Source organism: Salvelinus alpinus, chromosome 14 (genome assembly GCF_045679555.1).
Source record: "Salvelinus alpinus chromosome 14, SLU_Salpinus.1, whole genome shotgun sequence".
Taxonomy (NCBI): Eukaryota; Metazoa; Chordata; class Actinopteri; order Salmoniformes; family Salmonidae; genus Salvelinus; species Salvelinus alpinus.
This window is the reverse complement of record NC_092099.1, coordinates 44,494,575-44,514,303: the sequence shown is the minus strand read 5'-3', so window position 1 is coordinate 44,514,303 and position 19,729 is coordinate 44,494,575. Positions and strand designations below refer to the sequence as shown.

The 19,729-nt window shown below is 40.2% G+C and overlaps 1 protein-coding gene across 1 annotated transcript in view; it reads left to right on the top strand.

Moving 5' to 3' along the window:
* LOC139538957 (guanylate-binding protein 1-like) overlaps positions 1 to 19,729 on the top strand; it is a 68,028-nt gene that overhangs the window by 31,010 nt on the left and 17,289 nt on the right. The window lies entirely within an intron of this gene.

Genomic DNA, 19,729 nt, shown 5'->3' with positions numbered 1-19,729 from the left:
TAACATCCGGTGAAATTGCAGAGAGCCAAATCAAATTATAGAAATACTCATCATAAACATTGATGAAAGATACAAGGGTTATACATAGGATTAAATATGCATTTCTTGTTAATCCAGCCTCTGTGTCAGATTTCAAAATGGCTTCACGGCGAAAGCAAACCATACTATTAACTGAGTATCGCACCCCATCTAACAAACACAGACAATCATATTTCATCCTGCCAGGCGCGACACAAAACTCAGAATTAACTATATAATTCATGCCTTACCTTTGAAGATCTTCTTTTGTTGGCACTCCAATATGTCCCATAAACATCACAAATTGTCCCTTTGTTCGATTAATTCCGTCGTTATATCTCCAAAATGTCCATTTATTTGGCACATTTGATCCAGAAAAACACTGGTTCCAACTCGCGCAACATGACTACAAAATATCTAATAAGTTACCTGTAATCTTTGTCCAAACATTTCAAACAACTTTCCGAATACAACTTTAGGTATTTTTTAACAGAAATAATCGATAAAATTTAAGACGGGATAAACTGCGTTCAATAGCGGATAAAAGTGGAGCGAGCTTTTAGGTCACGCGCCCCAACCACAACATTACACTAGACTCGACACTCTTCATTACACAAAGGAAAAACATCAATCAATTTCTAAAGACTGTTGACATCCAGTGGAAGTGCAAGCAAGTGCCTTAGAAATCTAGATTCCCATTGAATGTTAATTGAAAAGAGAGTGACCTCAAAAAAAGACATTCCTGGTGGTTTGTCCTCTGGGTTTCGCCTGCCAAATCAGTTCTGTTATACTCACAGACATCATTCAAACAGTTTAGAAACTTCAGAGTGTTGTCTATCCAAATCTACTGATTATATGCATATCCTAGCTTCTGGGCCTGAGTAGCAGGCAGTTTACTTTGGGCACGCTTTTCATCCGGACGTGAAAATACCGCTCCCTAGCCTAGAGAGGTTTTAAAATATCTGTCTTTCCAACAATTAAAAATAATTATACATTTTAATATATATATATTTTGTAGTAATGTGTGATAATAATATGTATATGTATATATATATATAAAGGTTTAGTAAAAAACAGAGGTATAGCGTAGTGCACTTTTAATAATAGTGTTATGTTTAAATGTTGGTACTAACATTTTTGAAGAAATAAAGGGTTTTGAAATGTAATATAAGGCTCTCTGTGTGTGTGTGTGTGTGTGTGTGTGTGTGTGTGTGTGTGTGTGTGTGTGTGTGTGTGTGTGTGTGTGTGTGTGTGTGTGTGTGTGTGTGTGTGTGTGTGTGTGTGTGTGTGTGTGTGTGTGTGTGTGTGTGTGTGTGTGTGTGTGTTGCAGGGCGTTAGGTTACAAGCAGGGAAACAAACAGAATTTTTTTTTTTCTCAGACAAATACAAGGGGTTGTATATGTCTCTGTGTGTGTGCTTGTACCACCATTTTTTTTAACCTGTCGAACCTCTGGCCTTCCAAAAGACTTCTCGGCATATCCATATGAAGGGTCAACAAGTGTTTACAACCTTTACACCTCAGGAGACCACATAACAAATGTTTGAAAACAGTTATGTGTTGTCCTGGGGGTGACTGTCTCAGTCAATCACACCATCCTCTTTTTTAAAGGGTAATTGTACTCTTTAAGATGGGCCCTTTACTTATGACTTAAACAGATCCCTTTTACCCCCTTTAATAACAGGTACATGATGGCAACAACAACTGCCCGAGTTACATCAGGAACGCACAATCCCTCCATCAGTGCTCAGACTGTGCGCAATAGGCTGAGAGAGGTTGGACTGAGGGCTTGTAGGCCTGTTGTAAGGCAGGTCCTCACCAGACATCTACGGCAACGACGTTGCCTATGGGCACAAACCCACCGTCGCTGGACTAGACAGGACTGGCAAAAAGTGCTCTTCACTGACGAGTCGCAGTTTTATCTCACCAGGGGCGATGGTCGGATTTGCGTTAATCGTCGAAGGAATGAGGGTTACACCGAGGCCTGTACTCGATTGGAGGTAGAGGTTTGGGGCGGTGTGTCACAGCATCATCGGACTGAGCTTGTTGTCATTGCAGGTAATCTCAATGCTCTGCTTTACAGGGAAGACATCCTCCTCCCTCATGTGGTACCCTTCCTGCAGGCTCATCCTGACATGGCCCTCCAGCATGACAATGCCACCAGCCATACTGCTCATTATATGCGCGATTGCCTGCAAGACAGGAATGTCAGTGTTCTGCCATGGCCAGCCAAGAGCCCAGATCTCAATTTCATTGAGTAAGTCTAGGACCTTTTGGATCGGAGGGTGAGGGCTAGTGCCATTCCCCCCAGAAATGTCCGGGAACTTAAAATAATTGAATCCACAATTACATAATATTATAACACAAATGAAAGCTAGAGTGTGGTTTATATAGCCATGGGGTGAATGCAAAAAGTTGTATATGTATTAGGTTGTTAAGATCTTAGATTACATGTAAAAAACAACTCAATGCTGAACTTATACTCAGGCATACCTACCCCGGAAATTACTGTTTTATATACAAGATCCCTAAACAGCAGAGCCATAAGTTCACTACAATATTTCCCAAGTCTTTCAAATGTTCAAACACATAACACAGTTCAACAAGGTCACTACACATCAATAAGCAGGACAGCTTTATAGCAAACACTGCACAGCTGCACTATCAGGTTACATAAGCACTCACTCCTTAGCATGAGAACATCCGGACAGGATGTACATAAATGGGCATAACCACGTGACACATAAAATAGGTCATCAGTCACTTTCGGACACATGCCGTCTACTGTATTATCTCTTTTACACATGAACCACTTTTTATTTTACACACAGAGACTGATCATGTAGATAATATTCTTTGTTGTTTAATTAGTTAAAACCTGCATTTCCCCCTAGCAGGTTTTGTTTTGCATGTTTCAGTGCAAAAAAAAGTGTCACCATTTTTGTCCCTCACCAGTTTGCATCCCTGCACTATGCTTAAATATGGGGAGTGGATGCATGTTTTGGAATATTTTTTTATTCCATACAGGCTTCCTTCTTTTCACTCTGTAACTACAGTGTTGTTGATCCATCCTCAGTTTTCTCCTATCACAGCCATTAAACTCTGTAACAGTTTCAAAGTCACCATTGGCCTCATGGTGAAATCCCTGAGCGGTTTCCTTCCTCTCCGGCAACTGAGTTAGGAAGGATGCCTGTATCTTTGCAATGAATAGGTCTATTGATACACCATCCAAAGTGTAATGACTTCACCATGCTCAAAGGGATATTCAATGTCTTGTTTTGTTTTTTTACTCATTACCAATAGGTGCCCTTCTTTGCGAGGCAAACAAATAGGGAAACCTCCCTATTCATTGTGGTTGAATCTGTGTTTGAAATTCACTGTTCGACTGAGAGACCCTTACTTTTTTAAGTCCATGCAATTTATTATGCCACTTGAAGGCTAGGCCCCTTTTTTCTCCACTTCCTGTCTGAATGACGTGCTCAAAGTAAACTGCCTGTTACTCATGCCCTGAAGCCAGGATATGCATATCATTGGTACCATTGGAAAGAAAACACTTTGAAGTTTGTAGAAATGTTAAAATTATGTAGGAGAGTATAACACAATAGATATGGTAGGAGAAAATCCAAAGAAAATCAACCAGAATTTATTTTCAGAGACCATGCTCTTCCAATTACCAGTATGAGGGCATACTCAATTCTAGCTCCCATTATGCAATTCCTATGGCCTGCAATGGGTGACAGCAGTCTATGTTCAAGGTTTCAGGTTTGTAACTTGAAGAACGAGTAAGAAATAACAGTTTTAGTACAGGGACACAGTCTTGGAAATTCGTGCTTGCGCGTGCGAAGAAGACTAGACGCACCTGCTAAAATCGGTTTCCTATTGAACATACTTCTTTCCGTAAGAAATATTATAGTTTGATTACATTTTAGGGTGTCTGAGGAGTGTATAGAAACGTATTTTGACTTGTTGAGACAAAGTTTAGGGGTAGATTTTCGGGATTCCTTTCTTTGCAGTGGATTACTCAAATCGATGGCGCCAACTTAACAACTTTTTGGGATATAAAGAAGAATTTTATCTAACAAAACGACACTATATGTTGTAGCTGGGACCCTTTGGATGACAAATCAGAGGAAAATTTTCAAAAAAGTAAGTGAATATTTATTTGCTATTTGTGAATTTATGAAACCTGTGCCGGTGGAAATATATTTTTATGTGGGGCGCTGTCCTCAAACAATCGCATGGCATGCTTTTGCTGTAATAGCTACTGTAAATCGGACAGTGCAGTTAGATTAACAATAATTTAACCTTTCAACCGATATAAGACACTTGTATGTACCTAAATGTTTTATATCCATAATTGTTATGATTATTTATTTGAATGCCGCACCCTCCAGTTTCACCGGGAGTTGTCCCGCTAGTGGGATGCCTAAGGAAATGTTTACTCTTGAATTTATTTAGGCTTGCCGTACAAAGGGGTTGAATACTTATTAACTCAAGACATTTCAGCTTTTAATTTTTAATTTTAACATTTTGAAAAACATAATTCCACTTGGACATTATGGGGTATTGTGTGTAAGTCAGTGAAAAAACATCTCCATTTAATCCATTGTTTATTCAGGCTGTAACACAACAACATGTGGAACAAGTAAAGGGCTGGACATTATTTCTTGAAGGCATTTGCCAAGTATATTTCAAGTATATTCCAAGTATATTCAAGTATTCAAGTATTTCAAGTATATTTCACAGCTATTTATTTCAATTCAATCCAGGGTTCAACTAAAAATAGACAATACATAAGCTTAGTGTAACGGTCGTCGTAATCCTCCTCCTCGGACGAGGAGGAGAGGCGAGAAGGATCAGACCAATACGCGGAGTGATTTGTGTCCATGATTATTTAATGAATCGAAACTGAACACGAAACAAAAATAACATAAAACAACCGACAAACAGTCCCGTGTGGCACGAATGCAGACACGCGATACAACCACCCACAAAACACACGTGAAACCCCGGCTGCCTTAGTATGATTCTCAATCAGGGACAAACGATCTACAGCTGCCTCTGATTGAGAATCATACCAGGCCGAACACAAAAACCCCAACATAGAAAACACACATAGACCAACCCACCCAACTCACGCCCTGACCATACTAAATAAATACAAGAAAAAAGGAAAACAGGTCAGGAACGTGACACTTAGGGATTCAAGCGTTGGTTGATTTCAAATTTAATCTTCAAGTTAATCATGAATATGTTGAATTCACTCCTCCATTTCAACCAAAAATGAAAGAATAGGACTAAATCAAATCAGACTTTATTTAAAAAGCATTTAAGATTAGATTAAGTCCTATTCTTAAACTAAGATTTTTTGGGGTTGAGATGGAGACCAACATATAAATTATTAATTTGTAGACAAACGGGATATTGAATTGTGTTTGGGTGTCAACTCAACCAAATATCAACATTTGAAAGAGACTGTGTCTTCGTATTAGACTAAGTCAGCGGAACTGTCTACAAATGTATTTGATTTGATTTAGTCCTATTCTTTAACGTTGATTCTTGTTTGAGATGGAGGCATGTATCCAACATATCAATTATTAATGTGGAGCTATATACAGAAAGTACCAGTACCAGATCCATGTGAAGCTATATACAGAGATTACCAGTATCAGATCAATGTGGAGCTATATACAGAGATTACCAGTTCCAGATCCATTTGAAGCTATATACAGGGAGTACCAGTACCAGATCCATGTGGAGCTATATACGTACCAGCACCAGATCAATGTGAAGCTATATAGAAAGAGTACCAGTACCAGATCCATGTGGAGCTATATACAGGGGGTAAAAGTACCAGATCCATGTGGAGCTATATACAGAAATTACAAGTATCAGATCAATGAGCAGGGGTACAAGGTATTTGAGGTAGATATGTACATGAAGTCAGGGTAAAGTGACTAGGCATCAGGATAGATAATAATAAGGTATTTGAGGTAGATATGTACATGAAGGCATCAGGATAGATAATAATAAGGTATTGGAGGTAGATATGTACATGAAGGCAGGGTAAAGTGACTAGGCATCAGGATAGATAATAATAAGGTATTTGAGGTAGATATGTACATGAAGGCAGGGTAAAGTGATTAGGCATCAGGATAGATAATAATAAGGTATTTGAGGTAGATATGTACATGAAGGCAGGGTAAAGTGATTAGGCATCAGGATAGATAATAATAAGGTATTTGAGGTAGATATGTACATGAAGGCATCAGGATAGATAATAATAAGGTATTGGAGGTAGATATGTACATGAAGGCAGGGTAAAGTGACTAGGCATCAGGATAGATAATAATAAGGTATTTGAGGTAGATATGTACATGAAGGCAGGGTAAAGTGACTAGGCATCAGGATAGATAATAATAAGGTATTTGAGGTAGATATGTACATGAAGGCAGGGTAAAGTGACTAGACATCAGGATAGATAATAAGGTATTTGAGGTAGATGTGTACATGAAGGCAAGGTAAAGTGACTAGGCATCAGGATAGATAATAATTAGGTATTTGAGGTAGACATGTACAAGAAGGCAGGTAAAGTGACTAGGCATCAGGATAGATAATAATAAGGTATTTGAGGTAGATATGTACACGAAGGCAGGGTAAAGTGACTAGGCATCAGGATAGATAATAATAAGTGGTGATCAGTAGGCCGGTGATCAGGCCTAAAACCATTGTGTCATCAGCAATCTTTATGATAGTGTTGGATTCATGCGTGGCCACGCAGTCTTGGGTGAACAGGGAGTACAGGAGGGGACTAAGCACACACCCCTGAGGGTGTTGAGGGTTAGCGTAGGAGAGATGTTGTTACCTACCCTCACCACCTGGAAGCCGGCCCATCAGAAAGTCCAGGATCCAGTTGCGGAGAGAGAGGTTCAGTCCCAGGGTCCGTAGCTTGGTGATGAGCTTGGAGGGAACTATCGCGTTGAACGCTGAACTGTAGTCTAAGAACAGCATTCTCACATAGTTACTTCCCCTCTTGTCCAGGTGGGTGAGGGCAGTGTGAAGTGCAATTGAGATTGCATCATCTGTGGATCTGTTGGGGCGGTAAGTGAATTGGAGTGGATCTAGGAATATCTGGGATGATGATGTTGATGTGTGTCATGACCAGCCTTTCAAAGCACTTCATAATTACAGATGTGAGTGCTACAGGACGATAGTCATTTAGGCAGGTTAACATGGAGCTCTTGGGAACAGGGACAATGGTGGTCAGCTTGAAACATGTTGGGATTACAGACTGGGACAAGGAGAGATTGAAAATGTCTGTGAAGACACTTGCAAACTGGTTTGAGCATGTTTTGAGAACACACCTTGGTATTTCCATCTGGCCCGGCGACCTTGTGATTGTAAACCTGTTTAAATGTTTTGCTCACGAGATCACACAGTCATCTGGAAAAACAGGCACAGTTTTATTTTTCTTGAAGCAATAAGGCATTTAGGAGTTCTACATTATGGTAAAATAAACATATGAGGCTACATGCTGCTATGCAAATCAAATTAAATCAAATGTATTGGTCACATACACATGGTTAGTAGATGTTAATGTGGGTGTAGCGAAATGCTTGTGCTTCTAGTTCCGACAGTGCAGTAATATCTAACAAGTAATCTAACAAATTCACAACAACTACCTTATACTCACAATTGTAAAGAGATGAATAAGAATATGTACATATAAATATATGGATAAGCAATGGCCGTGTGGCAATGGCCGTGTGGTATGAGGTGTGTAATGTAGGAAATGCAGACATTATTAAAGTGGTGTTATTTAAGGTGACTAGTGATACATTTACTAATATATTTTTGGGTGACAGAGGTCATGAGATCCTCGGACGCGCCAGGACCTGCCCTGACACACACACACCCCCAAGCTCACACACACGCTCACATGCACACGCTCACACGCACACACCGCCACAGACACATAGACAGAGATATTTCATTAAAGGTCAATTACATTTTAAAACCATTTATTTTTTTCAAAAATATTATTACCAACATTTAAACATATTACTATTTTAAAAAGTTTACTATGGAATATTAAACTATACCTCTGTTTTTTTACTAAACCTTAATATATATATAATATATATTATTATCACACATTACTACAAAATATATATTTAAAATTTATAATTATTTGTAATTGCTGGAAAGACAGATCTTTTAATGTCTTAGAAAAGAAGGCCTTGGGAAGGGTTCTCTCTCTTTCTGCTTGTAACCCCACAGCTTGTAACCTGTCACCACCCCTGCCACCAGGCCTCACACATACCCCAAGGGGGAGAGAGACAGAGAGAGAGAGACAGCGATTTCATTCATTGAAGGTGAATCACAATACACCTAGATTTGGTCTAGGAGACATGTTTTCTGTACTTTATCTCTCTTGAGGTTTCTTGTCGCTCGTAGTGTTCACAGCTCTTACATATACTCAGGCATAACTACCCCGGAAATCACTGTTTCATATACAAGATCCCTTGGCATCAGGATAGATAATAATTAGCTATTTGAGGTAGATATGTACATGAAGGTAGGGTAAAGTGACTAGACATCAGGATAGATAATAATAAGGTATTTGAGGTAGATATAGTTGAAGTCGGAAGTTTACATACACCTTAGCCAAATACATTTAAACTCAGTTGTTCACAATGAGGTAGATATGTACATGAAGGCAGGTAAAAATATACTAAAAAAAGGAGAACAATTAATAAAAACCTAGAAACAGGGGCAATAACCAATAGTCCGAGTACAATAATCAGAGAAAGAAAAATAACATGGATATAAATAGGAGAGAATGGGGTCTGGTCAAAGTCTTTATGGCTTGAACAGACCGTTAAAGATTTTAGCCCTGGATCTATAGGGAGTACTATAAGAACAAGATAAAGTGGTTTTAATAAGGGAATAGCACAATAAAACTAAAATAGCAAAGAATAAGCAAAGAAAGAATAAAAACGAATATCACAGGAAACTAATAAACTGAGAATAAACCCGGAAACAAGAATATCCGTAGCGTGAGAATAGATCAGGAAAATTCCATGAAAGAGCAGCAATAATACAAAATATAAATGGGCTATAAACTAATATTAATGAAAATACTAGTACTTGGTAGACCTAACAGAGAAAAATGTATAAAACTGAGACTGACGGTAGGAAGACCAAAAAGACGCAGGCCGCAATAATGAGTAAATCGGCAGTAGACGTTCTGAGCGCTAGGCATCCGCTAGGCAAAAACTAACTAATAGAAATGTCTAAGAAATGGGAAAAACGCACCAGGAAAATGGGTACTAAATGGCCCGAGGAGGGAACGTTTGATGTCTCAGTGTGTGAGGAAATGGAAACTATAATAAAAAAACATAAAGCAAAGGACACAGGAAAGAAAAGGATAAATAAACGAGCTAGAGAAACGGAGGTGATGAAAATGTTCAAAGTAGAAGGAGAGGGATTATTATTATTGAATAGTATAAAGACAGCTAGAGGAATGTTGAAGAAAGACAATGAAAAGTCAGACAGGAAGAAGGTGGAGGTTTTACAGAACCTCCAGCATACATCAATGGACAATTTCTGCTGGTGTCTGGAACAGTGGAAATAAAGGGAGAAGTGGAATTGGAAGAAGAGAGGGATGTTTCCTCTACACTTTCTTTAGAGAAAAAGAAAGGACTTGAAAAAACACACAAAAATGATGAACGGAGACTTACAAAAGAAGAAAGAAACATTCAGAGAAAACTGACTCGGCTTCAGCTGGAAGAATTGACCTACAAAAGGAAAAAGAGGAATCCAGGCTCCAGTGACAACACCTCTGCCAGAAGTAGGGACAATGGCTGCAGTCTCTCCAGGAGGGCAGCAACTTTTTATTTTATTTTACCTTTATTTACAAGGGTTTTTCTCATTGAGAGAACATCTGTTTTCCAAGAGAGACTTGCTCCAATAGCAACAGGGGGAACAATGTTTCAGACAAAACAACTTACATACACTAACACAACATTAAACAAAACTATAAATACACATTCAGTACAACAAAAACATTTTACGTTAAAAACACGGAAGCCTTGACTAAAAACAGCTGTCCTAAAGACAATTACACTCTTCTATGATATATACATCAATCAAGTGTTTAAACTCCTCCAACGAAACTAGATCATCAAATTTTTAAATGTTCAGGAGAGAATTCCAGGGCCACGGAGCTGAGTAACTGAAACTATTTCTACCATGACCTGTTCTAATTTTTGGTACTGTTAGAAGCAAATGAGAATGGGACCATAATTTCTATTTATTTACCGACCTGACTAAAAAAGAACAGAGATAAAATGGCATTTCCCCCAATATGGCCTTACAAATCAGTATATACCAGTGTTTAAGCCTACGCAAGGTCAATGACAACCAGCCAACAGCGCTGTAGAGATCACAATGATGTGTTAGACGTTTCTGATTTGTAATGAACCTGAGGGCTGCATGATGAACTGAATCAAGTGCTGTCAGGGTAGTGGTTGAGGCCTGCATATACTGTATATAACATCACTAAAATCTAAAACCGCCAGTAATGTACATCGTACCAGCTCCTTCCTGGCCTCAAAAGAGAAACAAGACTTATGCAGATAATAAAAACCTATTCTCAGCTTGAGATTCCCTATCAGGTTTTCTACATGCACGGTGAAGCTCAGCTTATCATCAACCCACACATCCAAATATTTGTACACTTTAACTTGCTCTATAGTATGTCCAGCCAATGTAGCAATGACATGATTAGTAACATGTCTGGCATTTGAAAATACCATGCATTTTGTTTTACCCGAATTTAGAACCAGCTTCAAATCATTCAGATTCTGTTGTATGATGTTAAATGCTCTTTGGCCATTTTGAAAAGCTAAAGATAAACTACTACCACTTCAATAAAGAACAGCATCATCTGCATAAAAATGAACATCCGCTGTTTCAATAAGATCTCCAATGTTGTTGATATACAAAATGAACAACAGTGGGCCCAAAATAGAACCTTGCGGAACACCTGAGCACACCTCTATGGACTCTATGGATTTACAACCATCCGCCATTATGCATTGTGTGTGATTTGATAGGTAATTTATAAACCAATCTAGAGCATGACCAGTAATTCCACAACATTTTAACCTTTGCACTAACACAGCCTGGTCCACGGTGTCAAAAGCTTTCGATATATCAATAAAGATAGACAACACAATGTAACTTCTTAACAAGAGCACAGAGGATGTCATTTAAAACCTTCAATGTTGCTGAAACAGTGCTGTGGCCAGACCTAAAACCTGATTGCATTCCATTGAAATGTTGTTTTCTTGGAAGTAGGCCTTTAGCTTTCAGCAGGCCCAAGTGCAACCCACACCACCAGTAGTGAATGTGTATACACATCAACCCCAACAATGGAATACAGGCAATAGGCAACAAAGATCTCTGCAAAACAATCAGAGAAGAGGAACTAGAGGCCCACAGGGGCCACCTGGGATCTGTTGGGGATGTCAGCAGCCAGGACACTTCAGACTAACTGCCCTACAAAACCTGGCAGGATCACAAGAAAGTGTAGCTATGGTAAAATACAACCGGTGAAACAAGGTAACATATTTGAGGGTTTCGAGAACCAATGGACTGAAGAAGAAAACCCTAGTAGTTTGAATCTCATGAGTCTTTGTTTCGTTATTCTAAATAGATTTATTGAATTGATGTAAGGGTGGAAGAGGTAACAGTAATTAAAGTGGCCTCCTTGTGAAAAGTGGAATTGGGTTTGTTTTGACTATAATTGAAATAAAAAATGAATCTGGTAACATAAACGTTAGTGAAAAGAGAGTTGGAGTTTAGTTGAGATAGTAGAGAGATTTCTGAATTTAAAGGTTGAGATGTAGACTAGGGGAGGTAATAAAGGAGAGTTATTCAATTGGAAAATAAGAATTTCGACTTTGAATTGTTTGGATTGATTAAGAATTGGCTGATGTATTTTCTACATTTGTGTCACGTTCCTGACCTGTTTTCTGTTTAATTTGTTTGTGTTTAGTTGGTCAGGGCGTGAGTTGGGGTGGGCATTCTATGTTTTGTGTTTCTATGTTTAGGTTAGTGGTAATTAGCCTTATATGGTTCTCAATCAGGGACAGGTGTTTGACGTTTCCTCTGATTGAGAATCATATAAAGGTAGGCTGTTCACACTGTTTGTTTGTGGGTGATTGTCTTCCGTGTCTGTGTCTGCGCACCACACGGGACTGTTTCGTTTGTTCGTTCGTTTTGATGTAGTCTGTTCCTGTTCGTGAGTTCTTCGTGTAGTTATGTAAGTTCCATGTTCAGGTCTGTCTACGTCGTTTTGTTATTTTGTAAATTCTCAAGTTTGTTTAGTTTTCGTCTTGTTTAAATAAAAGTCATGTCGTATCACAACGCTGCGTTTTGGTCAAATCCCTACTCCTCCTCTTCGGACGAAGAGGAGGAGGAAAACCGTTACAATTTGGCGCATTACAGGTTAATCTTAAACTAATGGCTGTTTAATGAGTGTGAGGCAGTGGTTAGTGATACAAATATAGTCATTGATAAGGAGGATTGATGTAAACTTAATGAGTGTTGACAGTATATGAATGGTAATATATTATTAGTGTATTTTTATAGCACTCTAATGGTGCAATATTTTAGTAATTTGAATAACTGTGGTTTCAATATGAGTTTATATGATGAGTAGAGGGATTGAGCCTTGAGATTGTAAAAAAAGATTAGCTGCGGTTGAAAGCTGTCACGCCCTGGCCATAGAGAGGCTTTTATTCTCTATTTTGGTTGGGCCAGGGTGTGACTAGGGTGGGAATTCTAGTTTCTTTATTTCTATGTTTTGGCCGGGTATGGTTCTCAATCAGGGACAGCTGTCTATCGTTGTCTCTGATTGGGAATCATACTGTAACGTACTTCGTCGGGCGAAAGAGAGGAGGACCAAAATGCAGCGTGAAGATTATCCATTTTAATAGTATACTTTAACAACGAACAAAAAACAATAAACCGACAAAATGAACGAAGACGAAACAGTCCCGTAACGTGAACACAAACACAGGAACACAGTAACAGGAACAATCACCCACAACCCACAATACAAAACAGGCTACCTAAATATGGCTCCCAATCAGAGACAACGACTAACACCTGCCTCTGATTGAGAACCATATCAGGCCAAATACATAGAAACAGACAAACTAGACATACAACATAGAATGCCCACTCAGATCACACCCTGACCAAACAAAACATAGAAACATACAAAGCAAACTATTGTCAGGGCGTGACACATACTTAGGCAGCCTTTTTCCCACCTGTGTTTTGTGGGTAGTTATTTTCTGTTTAGCTGTTTAGTTGCCTGACAGAACTGTGCGCTTTCATTTTTCTACTTTGTTATTTTGTTGCGGTGTTCAGTTAAGTAAATATCTACCCCACTGCACCTTGGTCTCCTTCTTCAACCCACAAGAGTCATGACAGAACTACCCACCACCAAAGGACCAAGCAGCGTGGCCAGGAGGAGCAGGGATCCTGGGCCTGGGAGAAGAGGGATTGGAGGACCTCATGGACATGGGAGGAGGTTATGGCAGGGGACAAGACCCTGTCATGGATACAGGCGGAAACGGCAAGGGAGGAACGGCGGCGATACCAGGAGTCACGGCAACGAGGCAAGCACGGGAGGCAGCTCCGCATTTTTTTGTGTGTGGCAGAGTCAGGGTTCAGACCTGAGCCAACTCCTCGTGCTTACCGTAGGGAGCGTGGTACTGGTCAGGCACAGTGTTATGCGGTGGAGTCCAGTGCGCTTTCACAGCCCGGTACGTTACATTCCAGCTCCCCGCATTGGACGGGCTAGAGTGGGCATCCAGCCACGACGGATGGTGCCGGCTCAGCGCGCCTGGCCTCCAGTGCGTCTCTTCGGCCCAGGATATCCTGCGCCGGCTCTGCGCACTGTGTCTTCGGTGCGTCTGCACAGCCCAGTGCGTCCTGTGCCAGCACCCCGCATTTGCCGGGCGAAAATAACCATCCAGCCAGGACGGGTTGTGCCGGCTCTACGCTCGAGACCTCCAGTGCGCCTCCACGGCCCAGTGTATCCGGTGCCTGCTCCATGAACCAAGCCTCCAGTATGTCTCCCCAACCTAGTGAGTCCTGTGCCTGCTCCCAGAACCAGGCCTCCTGTATGTCTCCCCAGCCTGGTGAGTCCTGTGCCTGTTCCCAGAACCAGGACTCCTGTATATCTCCCCAGCCTGGTAAGCCCTGTGGCAGCTCCACGCACCAGGCTGCCTATACGTCTCCTCACTCCAGTGATGATCCATGGCCCGAAGCCTCCAGTGATGATCCATGGCCCGAAGCCTCCAGTGATGATCCATGGCATGAAGCCTCCAGTGATGATTCATGGCACGAAGCCTCCAGTGATTATCCATGGCACGAAGCCTCCAGTATTGATCCGCGGTCCGGAGCCTGCAGCGACGGTCTCCAGTCCGGGGCCTCCAGTGAGGGTCCCTAGTCCGGGGCCTGCAGCGAGGGTCCCCAGTCCAGAGGCGCCACCAAAGTGGGGGGAGCCAAAGGTGGAGCGGGGTCTGCGTCCCGCACCGGAGCTGCTACCGAAGTAGATGCCCACCCGGACCCTCCCCTATAGAGTCAGGTTTTGCAGCCGGAGTCCGCACACTTTTGGGGGGGGGGGGGGGGTACTGTCACACCCTGGCCATAGAAAGGCTTTAATTCTCTATTTTGGTTAGGCCAGGGTGTGACTAGGGTGGGCATTCTAGTTTCTTTATTTCTATCTTTTGGCCGGGTATGGTTCTCAACCAGGGACAGTTGTCTATCGTTGTCTCTGATTGGGAATCATACTTAGGCAGCCTTTTTCTCACCTGTGTTTTGTGGGTAGTTATTTTCTGTTTAGCTGTTTAGTTGCCTGACAGAACTGTGTGCTTTCGTTTTTCTACTTTGATATTTCGTTGCGGTGTTCAGTTTAATAAATATAAGGAACGCCTACGACGCTGCACCTTGGTCTCCTTCTTCAACCCACAAGAGTCATGACAAAAGCAAGCAGCTAGTGGGATGTTTGAAGTAAAGGTATGGAGAAAGACTACTGTTGCTTGGTTTTATAGAAATCTTCCTGAGAAATCCATTCGGGAAGTCGTTTTTTTTGTTGGTTTTGTAGTTTTCTATTCAATGCCATTACAGTATCCATTGACTTAGGACTCAAATTGCAGTTCCTATGCCTTCCACTAGATGTCAACAGTCTTTAGAAATTGTTTCAGTCTCGTATACTGAAAAATGAGGAAGTAAGAGCAGTCTGAATGAGTGGACCCTAAAGTGTCACAGAGCTTTTCATGTGCGAGACCGAGAGAGTGTCTTTCTTGTTTACCTTTCATGTTGACGACGTTATTGTCCTGTTGAAATATTATCGATTATTTAGGCTAAAAACAACCTGAGGATTGAATATAAACATCGTTTGACATGTTTCTATGAACTTTACGGATACAATTAGGATTTTTTGTCTGCCTGTTTTGACTGCGTTTGAGCCTGTGGATTACTGAAGAAAATGTGCGAATCCAAAAAAAAGAATACTTCCCGAATGGCTTTCTCTCAGGTTTTTGCCTGTCAAATCAGTTCTGTTATACTCACAGACACTATGGTAACAGTTTTGGAAACTTTAGAGTGTTTGCTATCCAAATCTACCAGTTATATGCATATCATATCTTCTGGGCCCGAGAAGCAGGCAGTTTAATTTGGGCATGCTTTTCATCCAAAATTCCGAATGCTGCCCCCTACCCTAGAGAAGTTAACTAACCTCCAGACGAGCTTCAATGTCACACAACTCTCCATCCGTGGCCTCCAACTGTTCTTAAATGCAAGTAAATCTAATGGATGCTATATATCATCTATACGTCTTTGCTAGGTAAAGCCCCGCCTTATCTCAGCTCACTGGTCACCTTAGCAGCAGCCACCCGTAGCACGCGCTCCAGCAGGTATATCTCACTGGTCACCCACAAAGCCAATTCCTACTTTGGCTGCCTTTCCTTCCAGTTCTCTGCTGCCAATGACTGGAACAAATTGCAAAAATCACTGAAGCTGGAGACTCATATCTCCCTCAATAACTTTAAGCATCAGCTATCAGAGCAGCTCACAGATCATTGCACCTGTACAAAGCCCATCTGTACATAGCCCATCCAACTCCCTCATCCCCATACTGTTATTTTTTATTACATTTATCTTGCTCCTTTGCTCCCCAGTATTTCTACTTGCACATTCATCTTCTACACATCAATCACTCCAGTGTTTATTTGCTAAATTGTAATTATTTTGCCACTGCAACCTATTTATTGCCTTCCCTCCCTAATCTTACTTCATTTGCACTCACTGTATATAGACTTTTTTGTTAAATTTTTTTCTACTGTATTATTGACTGTATGTTTTGTTTATTCCATGTGTAACTCTGTTGTTGTTTGTGTCACACTGCTTTGCTTTATCTTGGCCAGGTCACAGTTGTAAATGAGAACTTGTTCTCAACTAGCCTACCTGGTTAAATAAAGGTGAAATAAAATTAAAATTAAAATCACTGAGCCTGAACTTGGTAAGGATCTGTGTCTCTGCTTTGTATTTCTGACAGAGTAGAGATAATCAGCCAATTAAGTATTCTCTGATTATGCCCAGATAGCAATTTAGTCGGCTTTCGTTTTTTCCAATGTAAATATAATCCTTTGATTGGTTCATGATTTTTAAAATGTGGATTATTTCTTTTGAAGCAGTGCTGGTGTCAGCTTGGTTGGTTAGGTCCAACACCAGCTGACTGAGAGTGCTCATTTCTGGGCTCAGCTCTAGGGTTTGAAACGGTTTAAATTGGAGACTTGAATTTAGTATGTCCTACTTGCAGAATTCTGTCTGAAAATTCTAGTACAAACTAATGAATTGTAGGGCAGAATTAGGTCACTACAAAAAAAAGATCATTAACATTCTGGCTACACATAAAGTCAAGTCATCCCTCTCACTTACTTCATTCACACTAGTTATATTAAGTAAAGTTGTTGTCCTGCGTTTCACTCAACAGTGGATATGTTCAATAGAAGAGAGGGTCAAAAATAATGTTTTGCAGCATCTAGACTAGTGTACTGCTGTCTTAGGCCCTACTAAGATCTCTAAATATTCCACCTGTATAATAAAATCCATTCTAACCATCGTAACATTGTCATGATCTGATTAAAATCTTAGCAATAAGGGTGTTTGGTGTTTTGCTGGTTGTCACGACAACCATCTAAGACGTCTCAGGGTTAGCTTTCTTTTGTTTGTGATAAAAACATTGTAACTATTGATAAGACGGGTACAAATGGAAAAAGGGTTCACTTTCTAACCAGATTAAACAAATAAGAGATTCATAATGATCATCTGAACATTTTTCAATTATGAATAACATTTATATCTGGTGCTAAAATCAGTCCTTTATCGTGATCTTGCCCACATTCTGATTGTGCCCACATTCTGATTGTGCCCACATTCTGATTGTGCCCACATTCTGATTCTGATTGTGCCCACATTCAAGCTGTTGAATCTACACATGGTATAACAATGTGTCTCTTATCTGTCCACTGCCACCATTGTGACCAGGTTTCCTTATGTAACGGTGTGACTGAGTTAAATTCCTGCATAAAATAGTTATTGTGCCACCTCCTGGTGGATTAGTGGGTTTACATTGTCTAATACACTCAGTGATAAAAGTATGGGATTCTGGGTAATCCAAAGCAGATTTATGGAGAATTGCTGTGGGTTAGTTGAAAATTGAATGGTCCCGGGATAGAAATGTATAAAGTTGACATTATATCATAAAATCCGCATTTTACATCGTACATTAGCAATTTATGTTATTAGTAACTAATGTTGTTGGTTTGGCGTCAAATTAGCCACTCTTTATATGTTATTTGCTGAAGCTCATTTTGCCATGTGGGTTTTATGCTAGCTAAAGTTCCCTCTTTGAAGTTGGTAGCTAACTCAAGAATGCATCTTCTTTAGGAGTGCTGTTATATCCCGTCTAATACTCATCATTCATCCATACTGTGTGTGTCCCATGATCGCAGCTTTGGAAATAAAATAACTATCCATCCATTACTCCTTCATGTGTTGACTCACGGATTTGAGGGCCGGGACCAGGAAGGTCACACTTGTAAGCAAATTATTTGATATTTTTCCTAAGTAATATTTATTTTAAGATACAGTACATACTGATGCCACCTGTCAATGATTTTAGAGAGCAGGGTAATGGTGATTTAAATGGTTTCATTCTTCATAGCAGTCACCCACAGTGCTCCCAACTGGCGCAGTGGTCTAAGACACTGCATCTCTGTGCTAAAGGTGTCACTACAGACCCTGGTTTGATTCCAAGCTGTGTCACAACTGGCTGTGATTGGGAGCCCCATAGGGCTGCACACAATTGACCCAGCGTTGTCTACAAAGCATGTGACAAATAACATTTGGGCTTATGACAACATGGTCTTGGAGGCTACTTTCACTTTCAGTAGGCTGCTGTGTAGTGTTTGCCATTTAGAGATTGATTTGCAGCTTGACTGTTTCTGGCAAAGAAAATATGAGTCTACGTGAGTATCAGGGATCCACACAGCATTTCAGGGATCCGATGGGCTGAATCCTAACTTTATATCTGCAGGCTAAACTTATTTCAATTCAATCTATCAATCAATAACAACTGCATCTCAAGTTTGAATTCTGCCCTATTCCTCCTAGGCATCTCCAAGTCTTTGTTCCACATCTGCACTAACACGCCTGTTTCAAATAATCCATTAATAATGGTCTTAAGTCTGGCCCTTACATATGTGAATATCGTGCTAATGCTGGGTTTGAATAAAATATACATACATTTTGTCTCTTGGCACAAGAGAGTGGAATGCATTATAATGGGATTTTAATATAAGAATCAATGATGATTAACTTGTATCAACCATTAGCTGCTTTGAAGTGATCCTTTGATCATGGATTTCCCAATGTGCCTCTTTAAAAACAATGACATGTTATTGTTCTCATAAAGCAGTCCTGAGCGTGCGGCCAGACTTCCTGACTCCATATGCAGTACACTGACTAGTTTTTCATGCAAATGTTTTTACCTTGAGAAATACTGCACCCAACATCTTAGCTAGATGTAAAATTGCACGACTAAGATTTCGGCGGCAAAAAAAGTCTAAATTAATTACAGATTTCTTTATGCACCATTATTTTGAGGAAGTCACTATTTTGAGGAAGTGGCTATGATGCCTCAGGAGGGACAAACAACAGAACCTGCCAGGGTATTCAGTCATGGCCTCTAGCATTTCTTAATTAGCTATGGTGGAAAACGAGGCCAAATTAGGAAGTACAGTCGTCCATTAAATATTTGAATAGTGTGTTAATGCTTGGTTGGAATGAAAGCCTCCAGTAGGTTAAAACCTTGATAGTGAACACTAGGCCTTGTATTTTGCAATCGGCACAAGAAAGAGAGTGTTATGGTTTATTTGGGGGATTTAATATTTAAAACTCAAATATTTCATATTTAAGTATTAATGAGGATTAACTTGTATCAATCATTCACAAAAGCGTTTGGGGATTTGTGTGTAGGCCATTTGGTGTGAGTAAAATTAGGCCCTAAAATGTAGGCTTAATTAAACACTAATGTCAGATAGATCAAAAATAATGAAGGATAAA